This window comes from Natator depressus, chromosome 3 (assembly GCF_965152275.1).
Source record: "Natator depressus isolate rNatDep1 chromosome 3, rNatDep2.hap1, whole genome shotgun sequence".
In the NCBI taxonomy this organism is placed as follows: Eukaryota; Metazoa; Chordata; order Testudines; family Cheloniidae; genus Natator; species Natator depressus.
The window spans coordinates 55,171,679-55,196,451 of NC_134236.1; positions in this window are offsets into that span (position 1 = coordinate 55,171,679).

Here is a 24,773-nt window from a genome sequence, read left to right on the forward strand (position 1 = left end):
CAGAGGCCTGGAGCTGGCCTGGCTGTCTGATTATTCCGACCTTCTGCACCTGAGAAAGAGGTGAAATGTAATTAGCTCAGCCTTATATAAAGAGAGCAGTAGGAAGGGGTGGAAGGAGAGAAATTCAACACCCTCCAGGAAATTGAGCGGCCAGAGGTGTTCCCCCAGTGACTTGCTACTAGAATTCCTGCTGAGGGGAGCTGCTCCAGAAAACCAAACATGAGAGGAGATGGGTTGGGAATTCTGTATTGCTGAGGCTCTGAGGTGAGCACGAGGAAATCTGGTTACTGGCATTACTGGTGTGAGAGACTAATCTGGGGGAAAGGGCTGCTGTGCTTGCACAGACCTTGGAAAGTCGGCAAGGGCTGGATGATGGGTTTTTTAAGAAGGGAGGAAAAGCCTGTGCCTGTGCCAGAACTAACTGCATGGAGTCTGCAGAGGAACCTTCCCGAGGAGTTGAAGTTCAGGAGGGAACATCCCAATGATCTGCAGCTTACCCTTCACCCATGGACACTTCAGATCCCCTTCCCATCCTAGACTACAGTGTCTTGAGTGGCACCTTTGACATTATGCTAGCCCAACAAGAAAATCAAATACTCCAGGAATTTTTCAACTCAGTGGCTGCGGTAAACAGAGTGGTGACTCCTGAACACACATCTCATCAGTTTCTCACTTTGAATTACGGGATAAGATTTTTGTACTGAATAGAGAGACAACCCCAAACTAAAGATCCCAAATATCAAGTCCTGGTCCTAAACCTGTCCAGAGGGATCTCTTATGGCTAGCCCATTCTCTTCCCTGGCAAGACACTTAGGTAAGGTGAAAACCCCAGAAAGTTTGTTGGCCCAATTCTTTAGGTCAGAAATGTATAAAGAAGAAGCTGATTTTCTGCTTGTCATGCCTCAATTGCCAAAAAGTAGGCCCAAGGGGATGGGACTGGGAACCTCTAATCCTCCTGCGTCTCATCGCCACCCCCTTTGAGAGGATAGGGATTGAAATAATAGGCCCACTAGAGAAGATCATAAAGGTCAGAAGTTCATTTTGGTGTTTGTGGACAATGCCACATGATATCCAGAGGAAATCCACTTATGAAACACCTTTGTCTCCATTATAGTGCAAGAGCTACTCCAAGTGTTTTCATGAGCTAGTCTTCCCTCAGCAGTTTTCACTGACCGAGAGAAGAATTTCATATCCCAGATGCTCCAACAAGTTTGGGCACTATTGAAAGTATTGACCACTCCAGACCGCAGTCTACACCCCCAGACTGATGGTCTGGTGGAGCAGTTCAATAAGACCTTCTAGAATACGATAAGATGTTTGTGGAGACAGAGGCCAAAGACAGGAACCATCTGCTCCCCTGTCTCTTGTTTGCAGTATGAGAAATATTATAGATCTCTATGGGCTTCTCCCCTTTTGAGCTTCTCTATAGGAGACAGTCCTGAGGAGAATTAGACTTGGTTAAGGAGTCTTGGGAAGCCCACCCTACCCACTCTGCCAACATTCTAAAATATGTTGTTCAAATGAGGGAAAGTTTAGAATGTCTAGGACATTTTTTTCCTGAATTACCCTATCTCAGGCCCAATAGACCCACATATAGCAATACACTAAAGGGGCTAGAACAGTAGTGGGCAACCTGCGGCCCACAGGCCACACGTGGCCCATCAGAGTACTCTGCTGGCGGGCCACGAGACAGTGTTTACACTGACCATCCACAGGCATGGCCGCCCACAGCTCCCAGTGGCTGTGGTTCACCATTCCTGGCCAATGGGAGCTGAGGGAAACAGTGGCTAGCACATCCCTGTGGCCTGCACTGCTTCCCTGAGCTCTCATTGGCCGGGATATCCTAGTCTGGTGCAGACTTTGAAGTAAGAGTCTGCAAGGGTTTGATTATACTTTGTTAAAAAGGCTCAATTAAAGTAACTCCCCCTGCTAAGAAATAGCTACCCTGAATTCCTTGGAAATAAACCTCAGAGATTGAGCTGACCCAGCAGAATAAACCTTAGGGCTGGTCTACACTGAAAACTTACATTAGCATCAGAAAAATTCACACTGTGAGAGACGTACCTATGTTGACTTTACCCCCAGTGTTGACAGCACTAAGCCAACAGAAGAATTCCTCCGTCAACCTAGCTACCATCTCTCCAGGAGGTGGATTAACTATAGTGATGGGAGAAACTCTGTGGCATTTTAAATGTAGACATAGCCTTAGTCCGATAGGAGAAGGCTGTTATTATATAGACCTAATCCATTACAACTGTATAGTCAAAAGCTTGTCATTTAATCAATACAGTTTCTTATTGATGATGTAACTGAGAAAATATAAATACAATGATTACATGAGGACCCAGCATGTTTAAGAATAATACAAAATGTATAAGTTTGCTAGAGAGATTTTCACTCACAGATGTCATAATTGCTACAAGTACTAAGAATTAACATATAACTGTCATCAGTATTTTAACAAGACTCATGTTAAGTAACACCTGAGAAACAACTGAGAAAACCAGTCAAAATATAGCCCTGTCATTTATCAACCCGTTCATACTATTCAAAACACATATTCTAATTATATGTCCTACTACTTAAGCACTCAGTAAAATTAGAGAGCACTTTCCTAGGGATGTGGGAAGAAGAAAATGAGCTATGATTCCTGATATTTTAGAGCTGTCCATGGTACAAATTCCCATTGGCTGATAAACTGTGGTTGCAGCCATTGCATCACCTTTGATAAGATTTAGGTAAAGAGGCACAATGGATAAAGTGGTCTGTTGTTCCATTATTTGAACCCTATAAATTCCTACAGTTCAAGTATTTGGGGGCAATCATCACTGATGAAGGATCCAAGGCAGAAATTCGGGCAAGAATTGTGCAAACAATGGCAGCAGTGGCAAAGCTAAAGCCAATTTGGAGGAATAAGAATATGTCCCTGGAATCCAGACTGAAACTGCTGCACGCATTGATCATCTCCATTTTTCTGTATGTGTGCAAGACATGAACCCTTACGGCAAAACTTGAATGGAAAATTCAGGTAGTAGAGATGAGACGCTTCCCTAAAATCCTGGGCTTCTCCTATATAGACCATGTCACTAATGAAGAGGTCTGCAACATCATCACCCAATGCGCTGGGTCATATGAAGACCTCTTCATGACCGTAAAGAAGCGCAAGCTGAAGTGGTGCGGCCATGTAACAAGATCATATGGCCTGTACAAGATCATCCTACAAGGGAAGAGAAGAAGAGGTAGCCAGAGGAAAAGATGGATTGACAACATAAAAAAATGGACAGGAATGGACTTCATGGAGACTCAGGTACTGACACACAATCATCAGGGGTGGAGACAATTGCTTGATTGCTCATCAGTGATGGTGCCCCAATGACCAATATGGTAATGGGAGTGATGATGATGATGATGATGATGAGATACCTAGTGCCATGAAAATTCTTTTTCTTTTCCCTGCATTTGCAAGGATGCTTGCTATATCAGCTCAAAGTTTTTTTGCCTCAGTACATCACATAAATAATACTAATATTTATAAAGTACCTATCTGAAAAACAGAATCTGGAGCATTGTACATAATATATAAAACTTTCACTGAATGCCCAGAGAAACCAGCCATCCCAACAAAACTGATCATAACTGGAAAAGTTCCAGACAGTGGAAGAAGTGGTGAGAAAAGGGAGGAAAAAGGTCAGTGATGTACTGGCCTTATAGATTTATAACAGGTTTACTTGGGGTCTTGAAGACAATTACAGAGGAAGTCACTACATTTGATGTTCTCACCACTAATACATTGATGATAGTTATACATCATTCTCTCAACATTGGTACAGTACCTAAAAGGTGAGGGATAAAAAGCACCTTTTGCCAATTCAACCTTGACAACACAGGAGGATACAATTTGAGGATCTGGCCGAAACATTGATCTCACTCTCCACTCACCCACCTTCTGATCATGTAGTTGGTGCAGTGTTGGGGCTCTATTGGACTCATCATTAATTCTGAACATGGAGATTACAACAGAGATGAGAAGAGCCAGAAGATGTTTAGATTTTATAAGTAGTCAGAGTTTGTTGTTTGCTGTTACAGTATCATTTATTAGTTATTATTGTTATACATAGAGTTTATAATGTGTCTCTTTCTTCTTTGATTAAGGGCTTTTTTCTCTGTTCAAGATATTGAACTTATTGGACCAAGTTAATCTCTAGTGTTTGCCCACTGAAATAGTAGATTTATTACAAGAATAAATATGATAAAAATTTTAAAGATCCAAGTCTTGTGCATGAGTCTGGGTCATGACCAGCTGTCATTAGAGAAGCAGAGCTCTAATTTTTGTCGGTGGGTTCTGTTGGCCCTCACCCAACATCGTGCTGAAGGTACAGGTGAATATTCATGATTAGAAAAATATTGTGGAATTATTCCCCACAATCAACAAAACTGCCTTTTCATAAAATCAATGATAATCTGTTTTTTATGTTCCGTCAGCACATGTCCTTTGCTGGTGGCTATAACTCAGCCACCATGACTGGAAAAAAAAGTAACATATATCATTACATAGGAATGATTTCTTTATAAATTAGAACCAGATTCTCAGATGGTGTAAATTATATCCACCGAACTAATTCTATTTACATCAGCTGAGGATCTGGTGTTATATGTATTATGATGTCCCCAAAGGCAATCATATTATATGTGAGTTAAGAATGGGATCCATTCATGTAAGTTTATTTTCACTAGTAGAACTAATGAAGAAAATGTGCTTTATGTACCTCTTGACAGGTCTGTTGTGATTGCTATGACATTAACAATGAGAAAGAAAGACAAATAGAAATTATACTTCATCAGTCATACAAAAAGAAACCTTGTTTTAAAAAGAAATATTTTAAAAACAGTTTTTAGTGGACAGATATCCATATGATAAAAACCACCTTCAAATTTGTCATTAATTGTTAGTAGTCTCAACAGGAAGGTCAAGATTTGAACAGGCATAAAAATTGCTTCTTATTTTTGCATTTGGTCTATCCAGATCAGGACGGAGGTATTTTTTCATGGTGGGATAGGGAAGTTTGCAGTGCTTTTGACTTTACTGTGCCTGTTCTATGGATAAACAGAGATACACATGCTTCAGTGTTGTCTGTATGGATTTGTTGCCCCTCCCTCACCTGAAGGGGCAGGTCTTTCATTGCTTCAGGAGGTTTCACTCTCCAATCCCAGTTATCAAGTAAGCTCGACATCTCTTTACAAGAAAAAGGACAGGGTGAGATGTGCATATAGTTGGTGCTCAGCTTTTGAAGAACCCCTGGGTCAAATTCAGCCTCTGGGTAACTGAGGGCAACTCCATTCAATTCAATTTGGCTCTTCGACTGTTATGGTAAGAGCCTGACCATTACTACCCTTGCACCAAAGTGAACGAGGAGGTGCAAAACGGTTAGTGTTCTATCTACGTGTAAGGGGTGAGGTTTTCAAATGTGCTCAGGTTTGGCCTCACTCTGCTCCCATTTTAAAGCTTCCATTGGCTTCATTGGGAGTAGAGGTAGGCTTTTGAAAATCCATTCTAATTGTCTTCAAGAGTGGGAGTTTCTCACAAGAGCATCAATCTAGTATGGGATTCAGTAGAGCAGGATGTGCAGAATGAGAGAGGTGAAAGTTGCAGACTCCATAAGTGGGGCCTTGTGCAAATTCATAACCTAGTGTCAAGAGGAGGCTGCAAAGAGCCTTCCTCTCTTCCACTCTCTGCACATGGAGCAGGCATAGGTATAGCCCCTTGGCCAAATTTACAAAGTTATTTCAATGCCTAAAGGTGCAGAGACACACCTAGGGGGATTTACAAAAGTGCCTAAGTGAGTTGGGCACCTAACTCCCATTGACTGAAATGGGAGTTAGGCACCTAACCTGTTTGGGCACTTTTGTAAATTGCTCTAGATGCCGCTCTGCAACTTTAGGCATTGAAATACCTTGTAAAGCTGGCCCCTATGCTTCCCTGAGGCATTCACCACCAAAAAAAGTACATTATAAAGTACGTGTATCAGTTCTATATATTTCATATCAGGTTTAGAGTCAGATTGTGTCATTAGGCCAGGGACATGTCCCATAACCATTTCAGACCCTGGGTAGTCCCCAGCAGACTTCTTTGTGCAGTTTGCTAGGGGAGGAATCCTGTTCCAAAGCCACCAACTGGCTGGAATGATATCCATGGACGCCCGTGTGGGTGAGGACCAGATGTTCTACATAGCAGCAGCTTGTAGGATCTACCTAAACCCTCGTGAATCTTGGCCAGGCCCTGTCCCAACCCACTGCCTGTGATCTCTGGTGTAAAGAGGGCATGAAAGGGGGTAGGAAAAACGCAGGCAGACTTTGACCCTTAAGGCACTGACTCCGACTGAAATCCTAAGGTGTTTGGCCTCAGTAATTAGGCCCAAAACATATGTCATAATTGATGCAAATAGAAAGGTCTCAGCATAATACATCCTCTCAGTCATGAAATTTCCCAATATATTTTCAAATATTGTAGGTTAGTCTTTTGTGCAGTTGGAGGGTTTTGGATAGGTCAAGAGGGTCTGGTATTTAAAACCATTTTGCTCATCCTTAACTGAAAATGAATTAGCATGTGCATCTTTAATTTTAGGGGAAGCACGTAATAATTCTGTAGTCAAAGTTACTGCAAAGAATAATGCTAACTATTTAACAATAAACACCACAATCAGCATTATAATTTTAAAGACTACAAACAACTGCTTTCCTTCAAAATTTCTTTTGAACACAAAGGAAGTTGTTAATAAAAAAAGGGGGGAAAAGCAGTTAAAAATCAATGCCTGTCTAATTTTGAGAAACTATTGGGTTCTCTCAGTAGTTTGATACTTTATGCACTAAGTTACTCAAAAAAGACTGCAATGCTTTGTGGGAAGTTTCAAGGACATGGTGAAGGAGAATTAAATTATCAAGTAATGTTACAGCTTGTTCTTATATTTACATTTATCTTGAATGAAGGTAATTTATTTTGGGGGCAAAGAGAATCATATATCACACTAATGCAGACTCTGAAAAATGTGCCCTTCATGCTGTGACTGGACACTGTCAAGCAAGGTTTACAACCTTTCTATCTACATCCAAGCAAAGTTGCAGTATTTAGTTACCAACATTGCTACCAGTTACAATATATTTCCCTTGTTTGTATTTATGAGGAAATGGAGGAAAACAATTCATTTGTTAAAAGAAATAACTTCTAAAGAATAACCTCCAGAATCTGATGTATTGATTTTCTTATGCTTCCCCAGCTGGCAAACAGGTTAAACAGAACCAAGAACACCCAGAGGCCGTTACTGCTGCTTCTCTGAGGAGAATTTCAGGATGGAGAAGCGTATTCTGTCATTGTCCATAATATTGCTTGGGTTCCCTGTACATCACATGCATACAGATCTCTGAGTGAAACCTGTAAGAAATCAGATTTAAAATATACTGCAGTCATGACTGAGGAGCTGTCCGTGAAACACCGAGTCATGTCCCTTTCCATTGGCACCAGTGCCATACAGTATGTGTTCAGAGCTAAGATTTTAATCTCACAGATGCAGTACAAGAGTCTGCCTGACAGTAAGATACTGGCAGGTTTAAAAGATGGGCTCTTTCTTCAACAAGGAGTTAATTTAGGATTCTTTGTGGAGGAAGCTTACTGAAGGCAAACTTTTTTTAAAAGCCTTGTTCTTCTACCTGATTAAAGGCCTACAAATTGAGGTCTGATCCTGGAAAGATTTATGCACATACTTACCTTTAAGCATGTGAGTAGTCATAGAATCATAGAATCATAGAATATCTGGGTTGGAAGGGACCTCAGGAGGTCATCTAGTCCAACCCCCTGCTCAAAGCAGGAAAAATCCCCAACTAAATCATCCCAGCCAGGGCTTTGTCAAGCCTGACCTTAAAAATATCTAAGGAAGGAGATTCCACCACCTCCCTAGGTAACACATTCCAGTGTTTCACCACCCTCCTAGTGAAAAAGTTTTTCCTAATATAGAAACCTAAACCTCCCCCACTGCAACTTGAGACCATTACTCCTTGTTCTGTCATCAGCTACCACTGAGAACAGTCTAGATCCATCCTCTTTGGAACCCCCTTTCAGGTAGTTGAAAGCAGCTATCAAATCCCCCCGCATTCTTCTCTTCCGTAGACTAAAAATCCCCATTTCCCTCAGCCTCTCCTCATAACTCATGTATTCCAGTCCCCTAATCATTTTTGTTGCCTTCCGCTGGACTCTTTCCAATTTTTCCACATCCTTCTTGTATTGTGGGGCCCAAAACTGGACACAGTACTCCAGATGAGGCCTCACCAGAGTCAAATAGAGGGGAACAATCACATCCCTCGATCTGCTGACAATGCCCCTAATTATAAATCCCAAAATGCCATTGGCCTTCTTGGCAACAAGGGCACACTGTTGACTCATATCCAGCTTCTTGTCCACTGTAACCCCTAGGTCCTTTTCTGCAGAACTGCTGCAGAGCCATTCGGTCCCTAGTCTGTAGCAGTGCATTGGATTCTTCCGTCCTAAGTGCAGGACTCTGCACTTGTCCTTATTGAACCTCATCAGATTTCTTTTGGCCCAATCCTTCAATTTGTCTAGGTCCCTCTGTATCCTATCCCTACCCTCCAGCATATCTACCTCTCCTCCCAGTTTAGTGTCATCTGCAAACTTGCTGAGGGTGCAATCCACACCATCCTCCATATCATTTATGAAGTTATTGAACAAAACCAGCCCCAGGACCGACCCTTGGGGCACGCCACTTGATACCGGCTGCCAACTAGACATGGAGCCATTGATCACTACCCATTGAGCCTGACAATCTAGCCAGCTTTCTATCCACCTTATAGTCCATTCATCCAGCCCATATTTCTTTAACTTGCTGGCAAGAATACTGTGGGAGACAGTGTCAAAAGCTTTGCTAAAGTCAAGGAACAACACGTCCACTGCTTTCCCTTCATCCATAGAACCAGTTATCTCATCATAGAAGGCAATTAGATTAGTCAGGCATGACTTGCCCTTGGTGAATCCATGCTGACTGTTCCTGATCTCTTTCCTCTCCTCTAAGTGCTTCAGAATTGATTCCTTGAGGACCTGCTCCATGATTGTTCCAGGGACTGAGGTGAGGCTGACTGGCCTGTAGTTCCCAGGATCCTCCTTCTTCCCTTTTTTAAAGATGGGCACTTCATTAGCCTTTTTCCAGTCGTCCAGGACTTCCCCGGATCGCCATGAGTTTTCAAAGATAATGGCCAATGGCTCTGCAATCACATCCGCCAACTCCTTTAGCACTCTCGGATGCAACACATCCGGCCCCAGGGACTTGTGCTCGTCCAGCTTTTCTAAATAGTCCCGAACCACTTCTTTCTCCACAGAGGGCTGGTCACCTCCTCCCCATGCTGTGCTGCCCAGTGCAGTAGCCTGGGAGCTGACCTTGTTCGTGAAGACAGAGGCAAAAAAAGCATTGAGTACATTAGCTTTTTCCACATCCTCTGTCATGAGGTTGCCTCCCTCATTCAGTAAGGGGCCCACACTTTCCTTGACTTTCTTCTTGTTGCTAACATACTTGAAGAAACCCTTCTTGTTACTCTTAATATCTCTTGCTAGCTGCAACTCCAGGTGTGATTTGGCCTTCCTGATTTCACTCCTGCATGCCCAAGCAATATTTTTATACTCTTCCCTGGTCATTTGTCCAATCTTGCACTTCTTGTAAGCTTCTTTTTTTTGTGTTTAAGATCAGCAAGGATTTCATTGTTAAGCCAAGCTGGTCGCCTGCCATATTTACTATTCTTTCTACACATTGGGATGGTTTGTCCCTGTAACCTCAATAAGGATTCTTTAAAATACAGCCAGCTCTCCTGGACTCCTTTCCCCCTCATGTTATTCTCCCAGGGGATCCTGCCCATCAGTTCCCTGTGGTTGTCAAAGTCTGCTTTTCTGAAGTCCAGGGTCCATATTCTGCTGCTCTCCTTTCTTCCCTGTGTCAGGATCCTGAACTCAACCACCTCATGGTCACTGCCTCCCAGGTTCCCATCCACTTTAGCTTCCCGTACTAATTCTTCCCGGTTTGTGAGCAGCAGGCCAAGAAGAGCTCTGCCCCTAGTTGGTTTCTCCAGCACTTGCCCCAGGAAATTGTCCCCTACACTTTCCAAAAACTTCCGGGATTGTCTGTGCACCGCTGTATTGCTCTCCCAGCAGATATCAGGGTGATTGAAGTCTCCCATGAGAACCAGGGCCTGCAATCTAGTAACTTCTGTGGTTGCCAGAAGAAAGCCTCGTCCATCTCATCCCCCTGGTCCGGTGGTCTATAGCAGACTCCCACCACGACATCACCCTTGTCGCTCACACTTCTAAATTTAATCCAGAGACACTCAGGTTTTTCTGCAGTTTCATACTTGAGCTCTGCGCAGTCATACTGCTCCCTTACATACAGTGCAACTCCCCCACCTTTTCTGCCCTGGCTAGTCCAATGGTATTCAAAATTTCAGCATGTGAGTCTTTCCAAGATTGAGTCTCCACTATGTTCCCGCTATTGTGAACTGGGGAAGGACCAAATAAAAGTGAAACTGGCCTGAAATAACTCTGTGAAAGGACAGGAAGATGCGTAGCGAGAATTAATACTGCTTTTCACGACATTATTTCCCCCTATTTTTTCCAGCAGTATTTCCATCTCTGTCATTCTCTCTTCTTCAGTGGGAACAATGCTGTTTTATGTCTGCTGCCCCTGAACCACAGTGCTCTAGCCATTTGGATTGTCCCACAGAGACCTGGCTCATAGCCAAAGTGAGTTTTGGGCCTGTAAATAAATCCTGCTATAGATTAAAAATGAATCTTAAACACAGGAGCTGAAGAGGCCAATTCTGTTTGCATTTATGAGGAGGAGTGGCGGTAGTAAAAACAGTGCTGCTAGTGAAAGACCTGGAAAACCTTTTGATTTTTTACAAAACAGGGCAAGGAATGTGGTAGCACTAGTGAGATAACATTTAAAAGCTATTCACCAGATAATATTTTCTGGCCAGAACCATTACACAGCTCTAAGCAAAGCCAATTAAAATGTGGGAAAAGGACCAAAAATATACAATATATCTTGTGAAAATACTCAGAGGAGATTTATTTTTTTAAAAGGGCTTTCAATAAAGTTAGGATTACCTTTAATTGAAGCATCACTGTTTGGCATATTTTTATGTCTAAATTTAATGTAGAACACTACCTTTAGAAATGGAGCATATTATAGCTGGATATTAAAATAAGGAACGTAGGGAAATAGATTACTTAGGGAGTCAGCTATAGATCATAACAAATCCTGGCATTCCTTAGGTATATGGCACTCCCTTTGCACACATTAGCCCTCACTAACTTAATTGCACACATTTCTCTATGACTAGATGGTCACCGCTTCTCAGATCAGAATTTACGTTCTGTCTCTCTGAGGCACCCAGTACCATTGAATCTCCAGTAATGGAAAAAGGAGGTTTGTGTGTACTTAAGTTCCATTTTAATAAAGAAAGTCACAGAAGAGAAATATTTTAAAGAAAGAGAAATATTTTAGTTTTGTATGTCATCATCCAAGAACCTTTGTAAAAGTATTTTTTTAATTATATCAGTAAAGGTCAACATTTTATTATTATATCATCTTAGATAATGTTTATGTGTAAAAATTAGGTTATCAGTCATTCTCAGAGTCAAAATAACGTATGTATTGTCTATAACTTCAGGTGCTTGACACAAATATGGGGTGAGGAGGAGAGAGAGTGGCATGGTAGGTGGAACATCGGTGGTTTCACAAGGCCATTTGTACAAACACACATACACAAGTCCTGAGGACAATCAGGGGCCAGTTCAACTCCTGGCACAAATTAAAGCAGCCTCAGGCTTTTTCAAACTGTCAGTTGTAACAACTCACTAGAGGTATTGTTCCAGCACAGGACTACCAGAGAGCAGCCATTTCCCCTTCACTAGCCACACCACCTACACTGCAAGAGAGCTACACTCTCTCTATGTCACCCTTTATGTTATCTCTAGGCAACAGGGCCGGCCCACAATATTTTGGCACCTGAGGCGGGGAGCTCAAATGATTCCCCCATGCCTCCTTGCTTGGGCCAAAACTTTGAAAGGTCTCAATTCTGCCTTCTTCCTGTTCTACTCCTCTACTGCTCTGCTACCTACCCCAATAAAGGAGAACTAACAACTGAAAATGCCTTGTTCAAAATTTTTAAGTAACACTTAACTTTCAAACGCCTGAACAGGAAATGTAACTTTTCTTGTCTGCTTAGTAAATACTGGCATTTTTATCTGTTGAATAATCAAAGTGGTGTTTTCCGTGCCTTCCTGGTTGCATAGATTTGAACTGCTTCCTGAAGGTCCAGAGTCTGGGCCAGCTCATGCTCTATTGAGATGGTTGCAAGGCCAACCAGCCTCTCCTGTGTCATTGTGGAGTGTAGATGTGTTTTTATTAACCTCAGCTTGGAGAAGCTGCGTTCTCCACTGGCACCTGTTACAGGAAGTGTTAGAAGTATGCGCAGAGCAACAAAAGCATTTGGAAAGAGGGTGGTCATCTTATTTGTGCACATATATTCCAGAACAGTCTTTGGAGTTGATCCTGCTGAAATGTATCTTGAAAGGGCTTTCAGTTCATCACCTAAATCACTCGCATCAATATCGCGCATGTCATCATGTGTCAACACTATCTCTAGTGCCCTGCATTGCTGGTGTAGGTCTTCTTCAGGTATAGTGAGGAGTTTTGGAATATCATAGAACATCCCAAATATACTGCTGTCCCTTGAGCTGCATGAAACGTTCTTCAGCTGAGTGTTTTGCACAATCTAGCACCTGGTTAAAGAATTCAACTTTGAATTGTTGTTTGGGGTTTCTTATGGAATTATCCCATGCCTCAAAATAAAAATGTCGTCTTCTTCGGTGACTCTTGTATTCTTGAATGGGTGGGAAAACAGCGTCAGTGTGAAGTTCCTCTGCCAACTTCTGTGCACTCTTCAGAACATTTTGAAATCCCTCATCTGACCGGTAAGACTGTAGGTATGACTTTGCTTTGTCCAGTTGTTCCATTGCTCCAGATATATCAAGGTCAACACCTTGGAGTCTCTTGCTAACAATATTTATTTCAAACAGTATATCATGCCACAACACTAAGCCACACAGAAATTTGAAGTTATGTATGTTTCTGGTGATTCCATTTCCCTCTGCCACTGTTCTCCCATGAACAGTTCCTGTCATAGCATTATCCTCCATAATGGCAACTATGGCATCATCTATCTTCTCAATTTGGTGTTTGACAGGCTTTATCGCCTCCACTCAACTTTCCCATTGTGTGGCACTCAGTGGTTTCAGTGTCCGAGAGGATGTTCCCAGATGTTGCTTCAAAATTTGCCATCGATGAGTTGATGCAGAGAAAAATACATAGATGCTTTGAATTACATTACAAAATTCAGCAGCCTCACTAGAAGCTGATGCTGCATCACTGACCACCAAGTTCAATGAACGAGAACTGCATGGGACAAAAAAAGCTTGAGGGTTTAACTCTCGGTTCCGTGTCTGCACTCCTCTGTTCTTTCCTCTCATGTTGGCACCATTATTATAGCCCTGACCTCTCATGTCAGCTATCGCAATTCCCGTATCTTCCAGCTCTTTAAGAAGCACATTTGTCATACCAGCTCCTGTAATATCATCAATGTCAATAAATTCTAGAAAATGCTCTCTGACAGTCACCATTGCAGGGACATTTTCACTAGGTTCTATTGTTGTTACAAAATGCACCATTAAAGTCATTTGTTCCGTATGGCTGATGTCAGGTGTGCAGTCCAGAATAACAGAGTAATATCTTGCTGACTTCAGATCTGCCACAATCTTCTGTTTGACTTTTGTTACCAGTAACTGTATGATCTCATTTTGAATTGTTTTTCCAAGGTAGTGGTGTATGTACATTTCTTGGGTGGTGACTCTCCTTAGATGCTCCTGCAGTACAGCATCAGACTCAGCTATCAGCTCCACAGTTTTAAGAAAGTGTCCATTGTCTGTCACATACAGCTGATCTGAAGTGCCACGCAGTGCTAGGTTTTGGGTAGCAAGCATTCTCACAATGGCAATGAGCCTTTTTCAGAACATTTTGCCAGTAAAGAGACTCTGATGCAATCTTCTCTTGGTGCTGATCATCTATGGTGGCCTTTAACCTTAGTCTCATCCCAAGTTCTTTCCACCTATGGAATGCTCTCTGGTGATTTGCTGCCTTCTCATGGCATGCCAGATTTCTAGCCAGATTTTGCCAGTCCTTTGTTCCTGTAGAACCCAATGTGGCTGGAACATTAGACTGGAAGAATTTGCAAAAAAAACAATATGCAGCATTCTGGGTTTCTGAGTACATAAGCCATGGCCTCTCCACTTTGTCACCACTGGGGATTTCACGCCAGTAATGTGTTGGATGGAAACTTCTATTTTCATTTTCTTTGGGGAACATGAAGTTTTTCACTTGCTGTGGTCCATGCAGTACAAAGAAGTCCATCAGGCTACTGCTCAAGTGGGTCCACAGTCCTGGATCATCTAGACTTGAGGAACTAAACTCAGCAGCAGCTGTTTCTTGTGCCTCCACCAGACTCTTCTCTGATCTACACTTTTCTTCAGGAATGTGCATGGTTACATCCATTTGAGAAGGAGATATGGATGCTGCAGTAGCTGCCAGGTCACCTGCACTCTGACTAACTGGAAGATCAGGCATCTCCTCACCACTCACATCGTCACTGGGGCTGGAAGGCTCACCATGAACGTTTGTGTCTATGTATCTCAGGAGAGCTCCTTCCTGCTTAGATAGAAAAGCTTCCTTTGCTTTCTTTTTCTGAATGCTGCCCCAGAGGGACGTTTTCTCCTTTCACTCATGACTGCTGTTCTGTGCCAGCTATAGTGGCTCTCAAACACTCAATTGAAGGGGACAAATAAGCAGGCTGCTAGCAGGGCCTAAGTGAGGGAAGATATCAGCATCCCTAAGGGCCTAACTGGCTCCTACTACTTCATAGACTGCCTGTTCTCCTCAAGTGTGTTCAGGGAAGCAGCAGGAAACAGGAAGCTCTCTGAGAACTTGGTGTTAATCAGTCCAGGCTCCTGAGGGTGTTAGAGAGGTACATAAGAGGCTCCTCCTTCTCTCTCTCTCTGCAACTCCTGCTGCTTTCTGTTATTCCCTCTCACCTTTTCTCCTGCCTGCCTCTTATGTTTCTTGTGCCCTCCTTCCTGCAGCACAGCACTCCACCATCTCTGTGCATCTAAAGCAGAGAGAATAAACATGCGCCAGCAGCAGACACAATTTTCTACACTCTGGGTCCTCGTGGAGCCCCCCACCTGCCCTAGTCTGGCACCTGAGGTGGCCGCCTCCGTTTGCCTCATGGTAAGGCCAGCCCTGCTAGGCAAGAAGAATCCACATTTGTTTCGTTCAGACACAGAATGCGCTGGGTCCGCGCCCCATATTCAACAGAGTGCACAAACCCTGCAGTAGTGCTCAAACTCGTACCCCTGTCGGGTTGGCTCAGTTGTACCACTTAAACAACACCCCCCCTAAGTTTCCTCCCTGCACTTGGCAGTCCCTAGGTTTTATATAATTATGAATGTGTTAAATATGAATCCCTGCTTCATCTTGGATTTTAATAAATGTTATTGAAGTGTCTCCCATAGAATTATATTCACACTGGATGTGATTACTGCTGGTGCTTGGTGCAAGCCAGAACTCAGATCTGAAACACACACATCAAGTTTTTAAAAAGTAACAATTCTGATCCAATAATTAATGGCCTGGATCTGTCTCCAGAATGAGCCCAGTCCAGAATTGTGAATCTCAGCTAACCCATTCTGCATTTGCATCTGGATCTGATTTTATGGCTTGGACCCCTCTCTAATTATGCCTAATTAGGGGGCATACTCATGCAAAGTTTCCATTGTTTTGGGTGGGGGTTTTGCCTGAGTAAACAGTGCAAGAATAGACCCTAAAGTTAACATGTTAGGGCTGATCACAGGTACATTGTGTTTCTTTCAAAGAGTCACAGTGAGATCACATCCTGACACAAGAGAAGTTTCAGAGTAGCAGCCGGATTACTCTGTATCCGCAAAAAGAAAAGGAGGACTTGTGGCACCTTAGAGACTAACAAATTTATTTGAGCATAAGCTTTCGTGAGCTACAGCTCACTTCATCGATGCATGCAGTGGAAAATACAGTGGGGAGATTTATATACACAGAGAACATGAAACAATGGGTGTTACCATACACACTGAAATGAGAATGAGCAAGTAAGGTGAGCTATTACCAGCAGGAGAGCAGGGGGAGAGGGGGTGGCTTTTGTAGCGATAATCAAGGTGGGCCATTTCCAGCAGTTGACAAGAACGTGTGAGGAAAAGTGTGTGTGTGTGTGTGTGCGGGGGAGAATAAACATGGGGAAAGAATTTTACTTTGTGTAATGACACATCCACTCCCAGTCTTTATTCAAGCCTCAGTTAATTGTATCCAGTTTGCAAATTAATTCCAATTCAGCAGTCTCTCATTGGAGTCTGTTTTTGAAGTTTTTTTTGTTGAAGAATTGCCACTTTTAGGTCTGTAATCGAGTGACCAAAGAGAGAGAAGTGTTCTCCGACTGGTTTTGGAATGTTATAATTCTTGACATCTGATTTGTGTCCATTTATTCTTTTACGTAGAGACAGTCCAGTTTGGCCAATGTACATGGCAGAGGGGCATTGCTGGCACATGATGGCATCTATCACATTGGTAGATGTGCAGGTGAATGAGCCTCCGATAGTGTGGCTGATATGATTAGGCCCTATGATGGTGACCCCTGAATAGATATGTGGACACAGTTGGCAGTGGGCTTTGTTGCAAGGATAGGTTCCTGGGTTAGTGGTTTTGTTGTGTGGTGTGTGGTTGCTGGTGAGTATTTGCTTCAGGTTGGGGGGCTGTCTGTAAGCAAGGACAGACCTGTCTCCCAAGAAAAGTATCCAGACACCTTAGCAGCAATGAAGTGGTGTCAGGTTCTACTATAACCATAAGTTACAATGAAATGTCTTAGTTTTGTCTTCTAAACTTACAGTGGAATCCCATTTGGTAACCGATAACCACTCTGGGTACAGAATTTTAGTAGGAACTGGGTAGTTTACCAATTTCATTAGGAGTCTTTATTATTAACTACAGTAACATTTTACTGAGGCCTGTTAAAATATCATGCAAAAATATTTAAAGCGCAATTGATATTTTAACCTGCATTCTTCTGTTTTATTTGGAACACATGTAATATATAGATATAGATAGTTTAAATAATTTCAAAACAAAGTGAATATTTTATACTTGGCTCTTAACAATTGAATAAAGGAGGTAGATACTTGGCTCAGCCTTAATTACACAAAACCATAGTTGAGGTTACATTCAAGGTGAAATCTCTAATTCATTGTTGTGAGATACTAAAATAATTGCAGAAATATTTTTCCTCACTCATTCTTTATGGAAAATGCTAAACTGCAGTCAGCAGGATACCACTTTTTCAGTCCAGCCTACTGTGCTTTTCAATCAGGCATGAAAATGTACATGTTATCTTCAGTGGAAATTCTTCACTGTAGATTAAAGCACTGGATCTCTCATTGGTTGGTGATCAGTCTTCACTTTTGTCCCAGATTAAAAGGATTTTTAGATTCCATTCTGATGTATTTTTGTTAGCTGAAGTGTTCACATGAATAAACTCTTAAAAATCCACTACTGATCCAGAGGCTATAAATACTAAACCTTGTCAGGGCCTAGCTTATGTACATTTTTATTCTGTGTTTAATACTGTCAGTTGCTAGGTTGCACAAATTGGCTCAAACAAAGGAAAAAACATCAAACTTGTCAATTTGAGCCGATCCTCACTTCTAAACCTCCAGCAGTCTCATGATTTTCAATACCTGAACAGGATTCATATAATTCAGCTTTGCTCCTTTATATATACTCCAAAAAATCTTGTTGCAAAATAATTCAGTCTCTGAAAAATATAGTACGTATCTTCCATTTTGCTCTTTTGAATGAATATATAGAAATGGTACTATAAACATTCAGCTAGCACTTTCCATGTACAAACGGTGTTGATGAATTTACTGAAGGTGTAAAAAGGGCCTATCTAGATGAACCATTTGGGAGGAATAGGGTAATAGTGGTTCTATGTAACACAGAGACTCCTACTTCACTGGCAGAATTTCCAGATCCCACTGGCTTTATGACCCCTTTTTTCCTGTGTAAAAAAGGTTAGGGGCAATGGTGAATCAGACTGAGTGTTCAGACAATTATCTCAAGTAATATATGTACCAGGCCTTTGTGTTATGGAGTAATTCGTTACAGGTGCTTAAGGGATGTGTCTGCACAGCACATTCATAGCAATGCACAAATACACCTACTGCATCATTTATTTAGGGAAAGATCTGCCATCCTTGTTCCTGTTGAGTAGTATCTTATCTAGTAAGGGCTCTGGATCTTCAGTTTCACTTTGGAGGAAGGCAGGCTGAGAGGTTTCTGGGAGTAATGACTTCACCAGCTCTCCTGACTCTTCAACTCTTGGCATTATGCACCTGAACACAAAAAACTGCAAGTGAACATTGCTGCTGCAGTGGTAGGGGGAGGCTCCTGGGTTCTCTGCTCCCCTAGGGCATCTGAGCAAGAACGGGCACAGTCAGACTCTTAATATGCATATATGCTCAGGACTTCAGTTTTAAATCTTATCCAAAAGACAGTGCCTTATGCAGCATTGTCATTTTAATGCCAAGCTGGGGCATTAAGTTAGTACTGAGTTAGAAGAAAGGGTATGACCTTCCAATCACCATCTGCTGCAGCTAGGTGGTTTCTTCAGAGATTTCACTGCTTTACTGAACCTTTCTGCCCCTGCTCAGTTTGTAATGTCGAACAATGTCACAGCATAAGGGGTGCAGACCATTCAGGATAACTCTCTTTCTCACAATTTATCTCTAAGTCATATGTCTTACTGGAAATTCAAACTCTGGATTTCCTTTATCCCTTATATTTGTATTTACAACAAAAGAGGGCTATACATTTGTTTTGTATTACTCATTTTTAATCATTTAATGTATGTTGATTATAAAGCACCTTTGCTCAAAGTTTTATATGCTACGCAAAATTTTCTTATTTATTATGCCAATGGAAATCATGATTAAATCCCCTAAATTTAATGGCACTACTTTACAGAGAAGAGAATTTAGTTTAATGATTAACTCTACAGATGGGCAGCTATTTAATTTGCTATTTATTTGTTTATTTATTTAATTCTGGTTCTACAATATATTTCTTCTGGTCCTGGTAATATGCAGTGTATGACACTTTTTAGATGCCTAAATGTGCATACAAGTTTGAAAATGTTGGCCTAATTGACTTGCCTAATAACCTAGCAGATATCACCTGAATATCTGAGAATACAGTTTAGGAGTATTGACTTCCAGTTCTCCGCTCTAACCACTCAATCCTCTATTGCCATTTTATAACTGCTCTGATAAGCCCCAGTTCTAAAACTGGCTTCAGCCAGGCAAAGGAGTCCACCTGAAGCCAGTTGCAGATTTGGGGCCTCAAACTACTAACAATGACCCAAACTCTCTATTAAGCAGAAATTTGTCACTTACAGAGCCTAATCTTTCGGAATTTTAATACAATCAGTGATCACCCTTCTCTAAACTAGCTAGATCTTTTCTGTTTGCCCATTTTGACTATTTAAAGCAAAACTCAAATATCGTTTGAAAAGATATTTCTAAAACTGGATCTAATCACAAAGAAGAACAAGTCACCAGAAAAAATAAGAGTCCTACTATCATAGAACCATAGAATCATAAAAGATTAGGGTTGGATGAGACCTCAGGAGGTCATCTAGTACAACCCCCTGCTCAAAGCAGGACCAGCCCCAACTAAATCATCCCAGCCAGCGCTTTGTCAAGCTGGGCCTGAAAAACCTCTAAGGATGAAGATTCCACCACCTCTCTAGGTAACCCATTCCAGTGCTTCACCACCCTCCTAGTGAAATAATGTTTCCTAATATCCAACCTAGACCTCCCCCACTGCAACTTGAGACCATTGCTTCTTGTTGTGTCATCTTCCACCTCTGAGAACAGCCTATCTCCATCCTCTTTGGAACCCCCCTTCAGGTAGTTGAAGGCTGCTATCAAATCCCACCTCACTCTTCTCTTCTGCAGACTAAATAAGTCTACTTCCCTCAGCCTCTCCTCGTAAATCATGTGCCCCAGCCCCCTAATCATTTTCGTTGCCCTTCGCTGGGCTCTCCAATTTGTCCACATCCTTTCTGTAGTGGGGGGCCCAAAACTGGATGCAGTACTACAGATGCGGCCTCACCAGTACCGAATAGAGGGGAAAAATCACTTCCCTCGATCTGCTGGCAATGCTCCTACTAATGCAGCCCAATATGTCATTAGCCTTTTTGGCTACAAGGGCACACTGTTGACTCATATCCAGTTTCTTGTTCACTGTAATCCTTGGGTCCTTTTCTGCAGAACTGCCACTTAGCCAGTTGGTCCCCAGCCTGTAGCAGTACATGGGATTCTTTCCTCCTAAGTTCAGGACTCTGCACTTGTCCTTGTTAGAACTTCATCAGATTTCTTTTGGCCCAATCCTCAAATTTGTCAAGGTCACCCTGGACCTTATCCCTGCCTTCCAGCCTATCTACCTCTCCCCCCATCTTAGTGTCATCCGCAAACTTGCTGAGGGTGCAGTCCATCCCATCATCCAGATCGTTAATGAAGATGTTGAACAAAACTGGCCCCAGGACAGATCCTCTGGGCACTCTGCTTGATACCGGCTGCCAACTAGACATGGAGCCATTGATCACTACCCATTGAGCCCGACGATCTAGCTAGCTTTCTATCCACCTTACAGTCCATTTATCCAATCCATACTTTTTTAACATGCTGGCAAGAATACTGTGGGAGACCATATCAAAAGCTTTGCTAAAGTCGAGATATATCATATCCACTGCTTTCCTCATATCCACAGAGCCAGTTATCTCATTATAGAAAGCAATCAGGTTAGTCAGACATGACTTGCCCTTGGTGAATCCATGTTGACTGTTCCTGATCACCTTCCTCTCCTCCAAGTGCTTCAAAATGGATTCCTTGAGAAACTGCTAAATGATTTTTCCAGGGACTAAGGTGAGGCTGACTGATCTGTAGTTCCCCGGGTTCTCCTTCTTCCCTTTTTTAAAGATGGGCATTATATTCTCCTTTTTCCTGTCATCCGGAACGTCACCTGATTGCCACAAATTTTCAAACATATTGGTCAATGTCTCTGCCATCACATCAGCCAACTCCCTCAGCACTCTTGGATGCATTAGATCCGGACCCATGGACTTGTGCATGTCCAGCAATTCTAAATAGTCCGTAATCGGTTCACCACTGAGGGCTGATCATCTCTTCCCCACACTGTACTGCCCAGTGCAGCAGTCTGGGAGCTGGCCTTGTCTGTGAAGACCGAGATAAAAAAAGCGTTACTTCAGCTTTTTCCATATCATTGGTCACTGGCCTCCCCCATTCAGGGAGGTTCCACACTTCCCCTGACCCTTTTTTTGTTGCTAACCCTTCTTGTTACTCTTCATATCCCTTGCTAGCTGCAACTCCAGTTGTGCTTCGGCCTTCCTGATTACACCCCCTTCATGCTCGAGCAATATTTTTATACTCCTCCCTAGTCATCTGTCCAAGTGTCCACTTCTTGTAAGCTTCCTTTTTGTGTTTAAGCTCACCGAAGATTTCACTGTTAAGCCAAGCTGGTCACCTGCCATATTTGCTATTCTTTCTGCACATCAGGATGGTTTGTTCCTGCACCATTAATAGTACTTCTTTAAAATACAGCCAGCTGTCCTGGACTCCTTTTCCTGTCATATTAGCCTCCCAGGGGATCCTGCCCATCAAGTTCCCTGAGGGAGTCTAAGTCTGCTTTTCTGAAGACCAGGTTCCATATTCTGCTGCTCTCCTTTCTTCCTTTACTCAGGATCCTGAACTCAACCATCTCTTGGTCACTGCTGCCCAGGTTGCCACCCACTTCTAATTTCCCTACCAATTCTTCCCTGTTTGTGAGCACCAGTTCAAGAGGAGCACAGCCCCTAGTAGGTTCCTCCAGCACATGCACCAGGAAGTTGTCCCCAACACTCTATGAAAACTTCCTGGATTGTCTGTGCACAGGACCAGTGCAACCACTAGGCAAACTAGGTGGTCGCCTTGGGCGCCAAGTGGTTGGGAGGCGCCAAAAAGCGTCGGCTTGCACGGGGGCTGCGAGGCACAGCCATGGAGGAGCCAGCACAGCGCAGGGGGGGCACCAGCCCTGCAAAGGCGGCGGCACCACTAGTGGGGAACAGCCACGCCCCCCACCCCTCCTGCCCAGGATGCAGCTCGGCACCCCCCCGGGGGGCTCCTGCAGGCTGCAGGAGATGCATGCGGGCGCCAGCCCCTATGCGCCCCCCGGCTTCCCCCTCACTGCGCTCGGGCTCTGTGGATCCCGGTCATGTGAGCCGCCGCCAGGGGCCCTGAGCCTGCTCCAGGAGGGGTAGCGGTAGCCTGAGCTCAGTGAGGGGAGAGCTGGGGGGCGCATGGAGACCATCGCCTGCATGCATCCTCTGCAGGAGCCACTGGGGGGAGGGGCGCGCCCCCAGCTCCCCCCTCACCGAGCTCAGGTTTTGCAGCTCCCGCTGCTGCCCCTCCCGCTGCCTCAGCACTTTGCAGAGGAGGGGCTGTGCACGTGGAGCCAGCAGCTCGAGCAACATGGGCACGGTAAGCGGAGTCCCGGGGGCCAGTCGGGAGCAGGGGGGTTGGATGAGTCAGGAGTTCTGGGGGGGGGCTGTCAGAGAGTGGGGGTGGGGGTGTGGAGAGGGATCGGGGCAGTCAAGGGACAGGTAGCAGGGGGTTTGGATGGGTCAGGAGTTCTGGGGGTCCTGCCAGGGGGCGGGGAGTGGTTGGATGGGGCGTGGGAGTCCCGGGGGTCTGTCTAGGGGTGGGGGTGTGGATAAGGGTTGGGGCCGTCAGGGGACAGGTAGGAGCTAGGGTCCTGTGGGACAGTTAGGGTTGGGGAGTCCCAGGAGGGGGCAGTCAGGGGACAAGGAGCAGGGAGGCTTTGGTAGGGGGTGGGGTTCTTGGGGCAGTTAGAGGCAGGGGTCCCAGGAGGGGGCAGTCAGGGGACAAGGAGCAGGGGGGGTTGGAGGTTCTGAGGGGGGCAGTCAGGGGGTGGGAAGGGGGAAGGAGTGGATTGGGGCAGGGCTAGGGTGGGGGTCTCCGCCCCCATGGGGGGCATGGCTGCTCCCTGCTAGTGGCACTGCCACCTTTGCAGAGCTGCTGCCCTGCGCCGCGCCAGCTCCTCCATGGCTGGGGCTCGTCGTCTCTGCAAGCGAGACGCTCTGGTTCTCCAGTGCCTCCGGAAGGCAGCTCCTCCCTGCCAAGCTGCTGCAGCGTCCTAAGCCTGGCAAAGCCAGTGAGTGGACTCGGGGTGGGGGCTGCCGCGGTGGGGTGGGCTCAGCTTGGCTCGCGGGGAGGCTGTGCACTCTCCAGGGGATTTCAGGGGGCGGGGAGGTGGGGACCTCCTGGTTTGGGGAGCAGACCCTGGGCACAGCTGGCCCCTAGGCTCTGTAAAGGCTCATTGGGATGTGCCCCTCAATGAACCGATGTGCAGGGGAGGCGGGGGAGGGGGGGGATGGGCACAAGGAAGAAGTTTCACCTAGGGCACAAAATATCCTTGCACCAGCCATGTCTGTGCACTGCTGTATTGCTCTCCCAGCAGATATCAGCGTGATTGAAGTCCCCCATGAGAACCAGGGCCTGTGATCTGGAAAATTCTCTTAATTTTCTGAAGAAAGCCTCATCTACCTCATCCACCTGGTCTGGTGGTCTATAGCAGATGCCCACCACAACATCACTCTTGTTGCTCTCACCTCTAAACTTATTCCAAAGACTCTCAACATGCTTTTCTCCAGTTTGATACTGGAGCTCTGAGCAATCATACTGCTCTCTTATATACAGCGAAACTCCTCCACCTTTCCTCCCCACCTGTCCTTCCTGAACAGTTTATACCCATCCATGACAGAACTCCAGTCATTTGAGTTAGCCCACCAAGTCTCTGTTATTCCAATTACATCAGTTCCTTGACTGTGCCAGGACTTCCAATTCTTCCTGTTTATTTCCCAGGCTTCTTGTGTTTGTGTACAGATACCTAAGATAACTAGCCGATTGCCCTACTTTCTACACCCCCCTCCTTGTGTTTCCTCCGGTATCCCACTTCCCCTCTTACCTCTGGGCTTAGTTCACCATCCCCCAGCAAACCAAGTTTAAAGCCCTCCTCATTAGGTTAGCAAGCCTGCCTGCGAAGATGCTCTTCCCTCTCTTCATTAGGTGGATCCTATCTCTTCCTAGCGATCCTTCTTCCTGGAAAAACATTCTTTGGTTCAAGAATCCAAAGCCCTCTCTCCAGCACCACCACTATAATAAAGAACAATCATTGTCATCAACAGGAAGCTGCTATCTTGAAATATAATGAAGGACACAAGAAATGCAGCTCAAAAAGTGAATGAAGGACAAATGCGGAAAACAACCAAGGTTGTTGTACAGTAAATTTTAATTAATTAAACAACTGGTGGGGGGAGATTAGTAAAGCACGTACTGCTATATTAATCAATAAAAATTTGATTTTCTGAAAAGTTCTGCAACAACTTCTAAACTTGTGCTTAGTCACATATTCAGATGGTGAGATGTTTATTCTGCTTCCTAAATTACATCATCA